A 12,195-nucleotide genomic window follows, 5' to 3' on the forward strand; every position below is an offset into this window, starting at 1 on the left:
GACATTGTGCTCAGTTCCTTATATATGTTAACTCATTTCACCCAAGATGATATATTATGAACAATGTAATCACTCCAACCTTGTGAGGAGTATATTATTCCCATTCCACAGACATGAGAAAGGAGGGGTAGTCTATCCCTCTCCCCAGATATATTCTTCCTATAGGATCACATCAGAGTACTCTACGAGCCTAAGCCAAATCAGGAAAGAAAAAACACACAGTAATTTGAACCAAAACCATTTTTTTAAATAAAGAATTATTAAAGCTGTATGGAGTTACCTCAAAAAATTAAAAATGGAACTTCATGACCCACCAATCCCACTTCTGGGAATTTATCCAAAAAAACCTGAAAACACTAATTCAAAATAATATATGCACCTCTGCGTTCACTGCAGCATTATTTACAATAGTCAAGATCTGGAAGCAGCCCAAGTGCCCATCAGTAGATGAGTGGATAAAGAAGCTGTGGTACAATATATTACACAAGAGAGGGGGGGGGGAGGGAGGGAGGGAGGAAGGAAGGAAGAAGGGAGGAAGGAAGAAGGGAGGAAGAAGGAAGGAAAGGAAGGAAGGAAGGAAGGAAGGAAGGAAGGAAGGAAGGAAGGAAGGAAGGAGGAAGGAAGGAGGGTGGGTAGAGGGGGATGGAGGGAGGGGGGAGGGGAGAGGGGAGAGGGAGGGAGGGAGGGAGGAAGAGGGAGGGAGGGAGGGAGGAAGAGAGAGGAAGGAAGGAAGGAAGGAAGGAAGGAAGGAAGGAAGGAAGGAAGGAAGGAAGGTAGGTAGGTTGGTTATCCTTTGTGACAGCATGAATTGACCTGGAGAGCATTATGCTAAGTTAAATAAGCCAGTCAGAGAAAGACCAGTACCATATGATTTCACTCACATGTGGAATCTAATGAACAAAAAAGAACAAGCAAAATAGAGACAGATTCATAAACAGAGAGCAGGCTGGGCGGGGGGGGGGGGGTGCTAGGAGGTGGAGGGATTGAGTAAAAAAGAAAAAAGAGAGAAAGAACTCATGAACATGGCTAACAGTATGGTGACTGCCAGGGGAAGGGAGGTAGAGAAGGGAAAAGGAGGCACAGATGCTGATGGACGGAGACCTGACTTAGAGTGGTGAACACATAATACAGTGTACAGGTGACATGTTGTAGAACTGTGCACCTGAAATCTGTATAATTTTGTTGACCAGTGTCCCACCAATAAATTCAATATTAAAAAAAAAAGAATTAATGACTATAGCAGATGACTGACATAATAAGGAATTGGCTAGTAAGAAGTAAAAAGAACTCTAAAGAATAAAGGAATAGGTAATATAATGAATAACAGCAAGTATAATATTATATAATATAATCTATCACCACCACGACCCCTAGAGCTGAGATACAGTACCCAAGGAAGAGTTTCTCCAACACTAGAGCTGAGAACCATACCTTATCCGAGAGGGCGCATATCTGGCACAACTTCTGGAAATCCACCCTGTAGAATTTGCCACAAATCTGTCTTCTAGAATGACAAAGAAAGATGTTTGTGGGGAAATGTCTCATTGTAGGTACTCTGCTACAAAACTGCCCAAAGCAGAGGGTGAGGGGATGGAGGAAGTAGCTGCTAGGTCGCTGAAAGCTGCAGGAGCCTGAACAGTGGAGAAGCCCTATTTGCATGCTGCATGCAGGGGTGGCCTGCCAGGCAAACACAGGGAAACCAGGGAGTAAAACTCCTTGTTCTTGCAATCTCTCTCTTAACATTTTGCTAGCCAGCCAAAGAAAAGTACTTAAAGGGCCCACATTCACTTTCACAGAGCAGGCAGTGAAGGGCATACTTAGAAGTGAGAAGCAACAACTGGCGTTAAGCACCATCATCATCATTATCATTCTAACTCAAGCCACAAACCTACGTGCATCCTTGATTCTTCCTTCAATCCTTAAGTCCTAAATAGTTCCATCTTCTAAATATTTCTTGAACCCTTCCATTTATCTCCATCCCCAATGTGAATGCCCCAGTCCTGGCTGACAACATCTCTTACAAGTATTGCCATCACAGCCCCAGGCCTCCTACCCATAGATTGCCATTGTCCTCTTTTTTTCGTTCAACTGAAACCTCTGGGATCTTTGTAAATGGCAAATCCAATCCTGTCAATCCACTGCTTAAAACTTCTCAAGCATTTCATGTGTCCACAAGATAAGATCCAAAATAAGTAATGTCTTTCAAAGTTCCCTGTATCTTCCCTCCTCAAAAATCTATGCTCCAAACGTTAGGAACTTTATGCTGTTTGCCATGTGTGAAGATCCTGTTTCGCTTGCTTGCTTTTAGTTGTTTTGTTTTCTTTTGTCTCTGGGCTACTACACATGGGTTTTATCTCCCCAGAATAACTTTCGTTTTCCCCTATATTGCTATACCCACTTTTCAGTTAGTTAACTCTTTCAATCATTCTTCATATCTCAACTTACAATATCTCCTGCTCCAAGTCAGGTGGCCCCTGCTATATACAACTAATAGAGCAGTCTCCTTCCATACTTGGAATGCATCCCACACATTATTATAATTGTTAATTCTCTCATCTTCTATACTTTCACCTCTATGAAGGCAAGAAAAAGTTCTTCAGCAGAGAATCCCAAAGAAATGTCTAGAGCAAAGTAGGCACTCAATATATCAGTTAAGTTAATGAATGTTCAATAAAGGAAGAAATGACTTTATGAACTAATAGCTTAAAAGAAAAAGATTTTGGTTTTGACATTATACCTGACACGTTGATCAGTACACAAAGGTAGTGTTACTCATACTCCATGCCAAAGATGAGGAGAAAATGCCTTTGTTCCATGCTTAACAACTCAGATAAAGTAAAATATAAAATCTGTTCCTCAGAATGAAAAAAAAAACAAATTCAACCAGCTGATAATATAAATTTACAAATTCAACCAGCTGATTATATCATGTAAGATAAAGACAAAGACTGTCATCAAAGGATTCAGTTACGCCCAATAATGAAACATTACAAGATGACATCCTGTAGTACACCATGCTTCCACAGTAAAAAATCAATATGTCACATTCGTTTTCAGTAACTTGTTTACTCCAATCACAGTTCTGGAATCATCATGCACTGCAAACAATCTTCTCAAGCACTTTGAAATCATCTGAAATCAAAACCAGACTTCTGACACCTAACTCCAAAAGAGACTCTCCCTCTTGCTGACTCTCCCAGAATGTGCTCCGAGCTCTAAAGAGCAAAAGCTGTAGTGCTGAACTGGTATGTATGTAAAATTATTCTGCTACTAAGAAAGGATATTTAGGATTGCTAGTCCAGTACTGCTGCCACTCAGCCATGCTGTTTCATTTCACTGTTTCTACAGACGACAGTCTGGCCACTCTGACTAGAACATTATGTCTTGTTCTCTTCTGTCTTCCCCAATATTCATTCGGCACAGTACTACTAATCTAACAGCAAAAGCATAATAAACACAGGCTGACTGCTGAGCTCAACTGGCCAATTATAACATCCTCTTTAAGAACATTCCACAATATAATTACTAGGGCCTCCTTGATAAAAACCTTCACACACACACACAGCCAGGGCACACATGCTCACACATTCCACATGTATCTTTAATAGTAGTCCAAAATAAAAAAAATTTTCAAGTACCAAATATGTTCATGTGGTTATTTTTCTTTTAATTGTTTTTCATCCCAACTGATGTATATTTCATTTTCTATAAAATTTCATCATATATACATCCATAGTCTAACCAAGGAAAGTTAATCAATCAAATGAAACTCCAAAAAGGCCTAAAAGTGATTTGCTCTACCAAGAATGATCTCTCCTCACATATCTGCATGACTCGTTTCTTTGCTCAGAAGTCACCTTCCTCAATCACTCTTTCAAACCTACCATCACCACTACCCACAGCCAAATCCTAGCATTCCCTCCCTTTCCTCCTTTCCTGTTTTATTTTCTCCATTGCACTTAGCAATGTCAACACATTTGTACTTCTTTGTTTATTGCCTATTTTCTCCCATTGGAATGTTTCTCCATGAATACAGGGATGTTTGGGTTTATCTTATTCAATGCAGCTTCCTCAGCTCTTAGAACTGGGACTGTGTGTGAAACACAGTAGGTGCTCAGTAGATGTTGGGTAGTAAGTAAATGAAGAGTCCCAGAAATTGATCTTAGTACTGAGGCTGTGAAATGAAAAGCTCTCCAAGTGAGAGTGGCATATATTTCAGAGGTGATTCACTTTAATTTAACTTAAACCCAAAGAACTTTATGAAATTAAATCACTACTCAAGTTGCACCCAAAGACCACTGACACTGCCCCTGAGTAACAAACTGCTCAAGTACATTTTAACAAAAAGCAAAGAATTCTGTCCTGCTTCTGCACTGGAGAAAAACCCTGCTGTGGAAAATGTAGATTACTAAAGCTCCATACATAGCTAGTTAGGGATTTTACATCATACCTCTCATAACATTAGAAGTCTAGACTAACTACAGTTTTACATTTTAACAGAATTTTCCCCAGATATAATTCCTCTGAAACTACAACTCTTTACTAATACTACAGTAAGTCGTAGTTGCATTGTTATTTACTCTTAGTACCTAAAAATCCTGTATGTAGCAATATAACTGACAGGTAAATTCTAAATCAAGTAACTGCGATGGAAAAAACTGCACTACTGGGTGTGCCATTTGGCCTTTAAACCAGAATAGGGAATATGGAACTGATCAAATAGCTCAAAATATTTATTTGGTCAAGAAGAGATCCAGATTTTAATGGGGCAATAAAATAAAAACATATAAGTAGAAATATCAGTTAAATATTCAGTAAGCCAAATGCATGGTTCTATACTGAGTTTTGTGATAGACAAAAGAACATTTATCGTCCCTATACTAAAAGACTTTCAAAATCTAGCTGTGACGAAATAAACAGGAATTGCAGCATCATGGGGGCGGGGGGGACCGCCCATAGTCTAAAATAGAAGATTTCAAAATCACACAGACCCATGAAAACAGACACTACATATTACAGAACAACCTGGTTTTTCTTTGACAACAATGAGGCTGTCGATGCAGTTTTTCCTACCTGCAGTCAAGTAGGTCAGGGTATAGAGACTGAGGTGTATGCTGCTCATGCTGGCCACTTCACGCCAGGCTACTTGAATTACTTCCATGGTTCTATTTTCCCATCTACTGATACTTGACATGTCCAGCTATTATTAAGCACTTTCATTTCTATCTCCCAAATGTCTTCCAACCTGTCTCCTTCTATACTACACTCCCCTTGTCCTGGTTCAGCCCTCCTGATCACCTGGCTAATCCACTGTAAGGAGACATTGATGAGATTGCTCCTCTGCTTAAAAACTTCTACTAGATTCCACCATCCAATGAATAAAGTCTAAACTCTTTAGGACTCTAATTTTAAGGATTGAACTTCTGGTCTCAGCCCTTACTTCTCATGTTCCAACCACCACATCTTGACTTATACTCTTTTCTTCCACCTACAACACATTCCCCTTCTTTTCTATTTTTCAACACATCCCTCTTAACTTTTCAAAGGCCCAGTTTAAATGTCATCTATGTGAAGATTCCTCTGATCCTCACAATCAGGTGCTTCCTGGGTCTTATCAAAGGCATTTTGTTTGTACCTCCATTAAGGTAGATTCTATCTATGTTCATGTTAAATTGAAGTCTGATGACAGTTTTTATCTGCCTGCCTCCCTTCCTGCTCCTTTCTAGGAAAAAGAATCCCTTCTTTTGAGGACCTAAGGACACGCAGCGTGTGTACATGCAGGACTGCACAATCAATGTGCTAAATCATCCTAGCCACCACAACTGGTTCAAGAACAGGCCTATGTCCCAAGTATGGCCCATTGGAACCCTCCCCAGAACTTTGCTAGACCATTAGGAAAAAAAGAATTTCTTTTTGCCAGATCCCCTAGCCACAGGGATGAAGCCCAGAGCTGCACACAGCCCTTTTTGCTACAACATGAGAAAAGCCTGATGAGAATGAAACTAACACAAAGGAAAACAAAAGAAGATGAAGGAAAAGAGAGATTCTCACTGCTTCTAATAGACTTCTGGATCTACCCAGGTTCACCCACAAAGCTTCCAGATTGCACAAATTCAAATTCCCTTTTTTGGTTGAACTGGATTTCTACCTTTTGTCAACTGACAAAGTACTAAAAGAAGTTATGATGATGGTCTGCTTTACATTATAATTAATAATGCACAGGGCAGAAGGAAAAAAAAAGCATACCTAGCAAGAAAGTCAATGTGCCTCCAGACTGAGCAAAGATGAAGGGATGGCACTGGGGGCAAAAGGGTTGGATAGCATTGTAAGAATTTTGGCTTTCGATGAGTGACATGTCAGTCTCAAACAAAGCAAGTGTAGTATCTCACGCAGATTTTTTTTTTAAATCTTCACCCAAAGACATGTTTTATTGATTTTTTAGAGAGTGAAGAAGGGAGAAAGGAAGCAGGGAGGAAGGGTTAAGAAGGGAGAGAGAAACAAAAAAAAAAGAGAGAAAGGGAGGTAGGGAGGGAGAGAGATATGAGGAAGATATATCAATTGGCTGCCTCCTACATGCACCCCAAACGAGGATCAAACCCACAACCTAGGTACCCATGTTTTTGGACCATAAGACACACCTAGGTTTTAGAGGAAAATAGAGAAAAAAATTTTGAAGCAAAAATGTGGTAAAATATTTAATAACATAAACAACATAATAATATTTCACCAAATGTAAATGTAAAGCTACAGTCAGACTATAAGATGTACCCCCATTTTCCTCCCAAATTTGGGGGGAAAGTACATCTTACAGCCTAAAAAAATACAGTATGTGACCTAACTGGGAATCGAACCCATAACCTTTTGGGCTTACCAACAATGCTCGAACCAAAACACCTGGCCATGGTGAGGCAGCCATCCTCAGCCAGGTAGCTCAGTTGGTTGGAGCAGCATCCTATACACCAAAAGATTGCAGGTTTGATCCCTGGTCAAGGCACATGGAAGAATCAATTAATGAATGCATAAATAAGTGGAACAATAAATTGATGTCTCTTTCTCTCTCTCTAAAAATCATTAAACATATCCTTAGATGAGATTTTTTTAAAAATCACTGCTTCAGCGTTATGAAAATAATCTATGTTTCCTTAGGGAAGGGGCTCTCGGGAGCACTGGGCCTGTGAAGAGACTGCTTCAGAAACCAGATGATGGTGCTCAGACCAGGGTTTGCTTGTTTTTTTTGGTTACCAATTACAACTTTGGAAAAAGAAATAAATCAACACATGGCATTCATGTTTGATTTACTGAGTAGCTACTATATGTAAGACACTTCTTTTTAATTACCACCTCCTTGCCAGATCTAGCTATCTAGCCCCAGAAATCTTCCCTAAACTCAAGGCCCATAGAGCAACAGCCAAATGGAATTCTCTAACTAGATATTCCATACACACTTTACTCCCCAAACCTACTCCTCCCTTATTCCCTAATCCCATTGCCTCATTTACAATATACCCAACCCTATTTGTTACTAAATAGAATGAGAAGGAAGGTATATTTACCAATCAATTTCAATATCACTATATAACTTACTACATACTAAATATCTCATTTAAACCTCAAGATAATTCTTGATGGTGAAATAGCCCTGGCTGGCATAGCTCAGTGGATTGAGCACGGGCTGCAAACCAAAGTGTCACAGGTTCGATTCCCAGTCAGGATACATGCCTGGGTTGCAGGCCATGACCCCCAGCAACCACACACTGATGTTTCTCTCTCTCTTTCTCCTTCCCTTCCCTCTCTAAAAATAAATAATAAAAATCTTTAAAAAAAAGATAATTCTGTGAAACAAACACCATTATTTACCCCCTCTATCTCACAGGCAATGCAACTGAACTCAGAAAAATTAAGTAACTTGCCAAAGGTAGTATTGCTGGGAAGTGGGGAAGCTGAGATTCAAACTTGGTCACATCAGTCAGACCCCGGGGAATTATTGTAGACTCTTAGATTCTCAGTCCCATTCCTCACGGGTCATGAACAACCAGCATCCATTCCTCTCTATTCATTCTCACACCATCACTAACTCAGTTCAGAGTTTCCTCATATCTAACCTCAGTTATCACAATAGTCTCATAGGTAATATTGCTGTCTCTTGTACTGTCCTTCCATCCTTTCCCCATATTATCAGCAATTACTCTTTATTTCCAAACACAAACTCTGTGTTCCAATCCAAGCATAAGATTGAGAACCCTATGGATTAGGAAAATAAAGCAAAAAATTCAAAAGCTGAAGGCTACAGCGTTCTTTATCAGTATGCATGTATTAATTCTAGTACCAGCAACTTACCCAGCAAATTTTAGTAGCATTCCAACTTCAAAACAATATTGCCAAATGCAAAAAAAAATGACCTTCTCTGTTCAGCTTTCATCTTCCCAATCCCAAAGGATTGGGACGTTAAGCATTTGAAGAACTTCATCCCACCTCCCTAACTTACTCCTTTCTTTCTTATCCTATCAAAACTACCATTCCTAAAAGGCCCAAACAGGTACTGATTTCATTAAAGTACCTCATACTGAGGTATCAAGGCATACATATCTTAAAAGAGAAACTGGTAAAATAGATGGGTATCTATTCTGGCACATCACATACTCAAAAGACAGGGATGGTGATAGTAATAACATTGGCTGACAGTTACCAATAATCAGTAAGCTGTGTGCCAGGTACTGTTTTACTTGTTTACAAATATTTAATCATCTACTCCTTTAATCATCACAACCTCATGAAGTAAGTATATTATCATCATCATCATCATCATCACCATTTTTGGATAAGGCATTTGAGATTTGGAGGAGTTAAGGGCATGCCTCACATGTCCAAGGACACACAGTAAGTAAATGGTGTCAAGATTAAAATCCCAGACCCATTGTTCCCAACCACCTCATTACTTACAACAGTAGTGGCTGACTCTAACAGAGATATGTGGAAAAGATCATTGTAAGTTTATTCATTTTAAAAATGTTTCTTGAGACTTTACTATGTGCTGAGAACTATTCCTGGTGCTGGAAATTCAACCATAAGTACTTTGTGGAAATTACAGTCAGCATCAGGGGTCAAAGTATAAGTAAATAAGCAAACAACATAATTTGGATGATAAATAACTTAAATAAACAAAACAGGGCATGATGGTATAATGTGATGGGCTACGGTAGACTGTGGCCAGGGAAACCTCCCTGAGGAGTAATACTGAAGGGAGATCTATATTACACAGTGGAACAAGCAAAGCAAACACCTGAGGGAAGAAAAATCAGGCTGGGGTTGCAACAAATGCAACATAGAGTGAGAGTCAGCTTGTCAGATCCCCAAGCAACAGAACGGACAGGAGTCCACTGTGGCTTGAAGCAAACAGAGCAAGGTAAAGAGTGGTCAGAGGTTACACCAGAGGTTTGGAGAGGCATACTCTGCTGGCCTATGAGGGGGGAACCAAAAAAAATGGAATTCATTTATAAAAAGTATGTATTTATTCTTACATGTTTAAACTTCAGTCACCTTCAAAGTACTCTCCATTTCACCCAATACATCTATTGAGACACTTTTTTCACTGCTCAAAACAGTGTTTGAACTTGTCGATTTTGATGGCTTTTAATGCTTCTGCCATTTTTGGTTTCACCTCTTTCACATCGACAAAAACGTTTCCCTTTAAGAACTTTGCTCATCCCAGGAAACAAAAAAAAAGTCACTCAGGCAAGATTGGGTGAATAGGAAGAGTAAGGTAAGGGAGTCATGCCATTTTTGGTCAAAAACTGTTAAGCACTAAGCATGGTGTGGGCAGGTGTGCTAGTAAATCACCCATCATGAAATGGGCAAATGCACTGAAAGAATCTTCAAAAAATAATTCACTGAAACCGAATGCAGCCTCTCACAACAATGCCAGCGGGGTAAAATGATACAGATGGGTTCCTGGACAACTCACCTCGTGGAGGAAGCCTGAACTACAAGGGGCCCATTCTGCAGGAAATAATTCTGGTTATTTTTGGGCTCCCTGCCCCCACCATTGTATGATCATGGGACAAAATCTCTGTTTTATTCCCAATGGGATGAGGAACTCCTAAATCGTTTTAAGTAGGAGAATGATGTGATCTGTGTTGCTGGAAAAAAAAAATCATTCCTATTGTGTTAAAAAGGGATTTTACAGGAGCAAAAGCGGAAGGCTGGAGAGGAATAAGGAGGCTATTACTCCTAGAACCGTGCCGGCACAGTCAGTAGTCAATAAAAATTTGCTGAATGAATGAATGCTGCAACAGTCTGAGCAAGAGAAGATGAGGGCAAAGGCTAGTGCGGTGCACATGTGTACGTGCAGTGCTGCCTCTATGTAATACCTGATGAGCATCAGAAACCTTGTAGTCTTTTAAAAACCAATAGGCATTCTTTTACGGACCAGGGTCCAGGCTCTTTCAGTGGCTTTGCATGTTCAGGTCCTGGTTAAGGGCCTGGACTCTGGAATCAAATTACCTAGACTCAGACCTTGGTTCCATCCTCTACCAGCAAGACTTCCCTTCTCTGTGCATCATCATCATCAGTTGTCCTACTACAACTCCCCACTTCTCTCCCATTTCAGCCTTTTCAACATTCTGCCACTGCAGTCCTCTCCTTCTACTAAATGCTACTAATATCCAAAAAGAACCTAATAACTGTAAACAATTCACTTAAGATTAGTTTATGACATCCCCTTACACAACTATTAACTTCTGCAAAACTCTTAACTAAAGCAGCTCATTCTTACGCACACTACCAGTTTATTTAGCCTTAATATTTGATCTACTATAACTTTCCTGTGGTAGCTTATTAATAAAATTAGTCTACTAATGCCTAAGATGTTGTGGCAAGGAAGGCACAATGTTGAATTTACTTCAGAATAATACTGACTGCCAAATTAAGTCATTTTTTTCCCCAAGCTCCCATGCTAACCAACTCCAGTACCTTTGAGAACTAGTAAACACTCCAATAAAACTCTAAAACATTATATTGTTTTCTGCCTTTAATATAGCTACTCTCAAAATAAGATTCCCTCCTCACAAGTGCCAGGGGTTTAAAAAAATTCTTTTTTATCAAGCTTCGTAACAAGGGGCCGCAGTGGTCACATACAAATAGTCGTGGTGCCCCAGCGGGCTCTGCCTCTGATCTGTATAATTCTACACTGTTTCCCTTTTTTGCCATAAAATTTTTATTTGTAGCCACCAAATACAATCATACTCTTACCATTGAATAGCTCTTATTAAATATCACAGATTTTTAGTAATAACAATAGTGCCTTCAAAAATAGAGTTGGGCCTTGACTGGTGTGGCTCAGTTGGTTGGGCATTGTCCCGCAAAGCGAAAGGCTGCCAATTCGGTTCCTGGTCAGGGCACATGCCTAGGTTTCAGGTCCGTCTCTCAATAGAGCACATACAAGATGCAACCGATCACTGCTTCTCGATCACATCGATGTTTCTCTCCCTCTCTTTCTCCCTCCTTTCCCCTCCCTCTAAAAATAAATAAATAAATAAAAACTATAAAAACAGAGTTGGCACAAACATATCTTTTACCTATTGCTGAAATCTTAATTTCATTTCATCAAATGCCTTAATTTGTTACAAATAATGTTTAGGCACAGAATCTTAGGATACTCTTTTCCTCTCCAATGACAGCTAAAGCCTATGTAGGTACCAAACAGACAGTAAACATGGCAAATATTCCTTTGAATAAACTGCCAAGAATAAGAGCAGTGAAATGCTTCAAGCTGACCACACAGTGATGGATACAGAACCCTCAGGGCTTCGAGCCGAAGCTCACCCCGGCACTCAGACTGGTGTAACTGCATAGCCAGGATCCAACAGTCAGTCACCCCAGGGAGTTTTCCAGGAGGACTGATTCTGTGGACACCTTCCATAACTGTCAAAAGGTGCATATGACAGAAAGAAAAAGTACTAAGAAAATGTCATGTCACACCAATTACCAACAAGGTTTTCCAACTGTTGGAATATTTTTCTTCAGAAAAAAAAGTCAATAATAATTTACTCAGTGTTTTCCAGAAATTAATTTAAATGCTTCAGATTAATATATGCATATATATTTCTATTCCCAAGTACATACATAATATAATAAAACAAACACTATATTAAAATCTTTTGGCACTTGATGAGAAACTATATGTAAAAGATCTTTACA

General features: G+C 39.5%; 1 protein-coding gene across 4 annotated transcripts in view; it reads right to left on the reverse strand.

Moving 5' to 3' along the window:
• The window catches only part of RERE (arginine-glutamic acid dipeptide repeats), a 398,807-nt gene that overhangs the window by 324,135 nt on the left and 62,477 nt on the right, over window positions 1–12,195 (reverse strand). For 3 of the 4 annotated variants that reach the window (XM_036025256.1, XM_036025257.1, XM_028512358.2), the window contains exon 2: window positions 1,432–1,504. The exons of the other annotated variant lie outside the window; for it this stretch is intronic. The gene's annotated coding sequence lies outside the window, so the exon portion shown is untranslated. The remainder of the gene's footprint in view (window positions 1–1,431; window positions 1,505–12,195) is intronic. 4 annotated transcript variants of the gene reach the window in all.

Source organism: Phyllostomus discolor, chromosome 5 (genome assembly GCF_004126475.2).
Source record: "Phyllostomus discolor isolate MPI-MPIP mPhyDis1 chromosome 5, mPhyDis1.pri.v3, whole genome shotgun sequence".
Taxonomy (NCBI): domain Eukaryota; kingdom Metazoa; phylum Chordata; class Mammalia; order Chiroptera; family Phyllostomidae; genus Phyllostomus; species Phyllostomus discolor.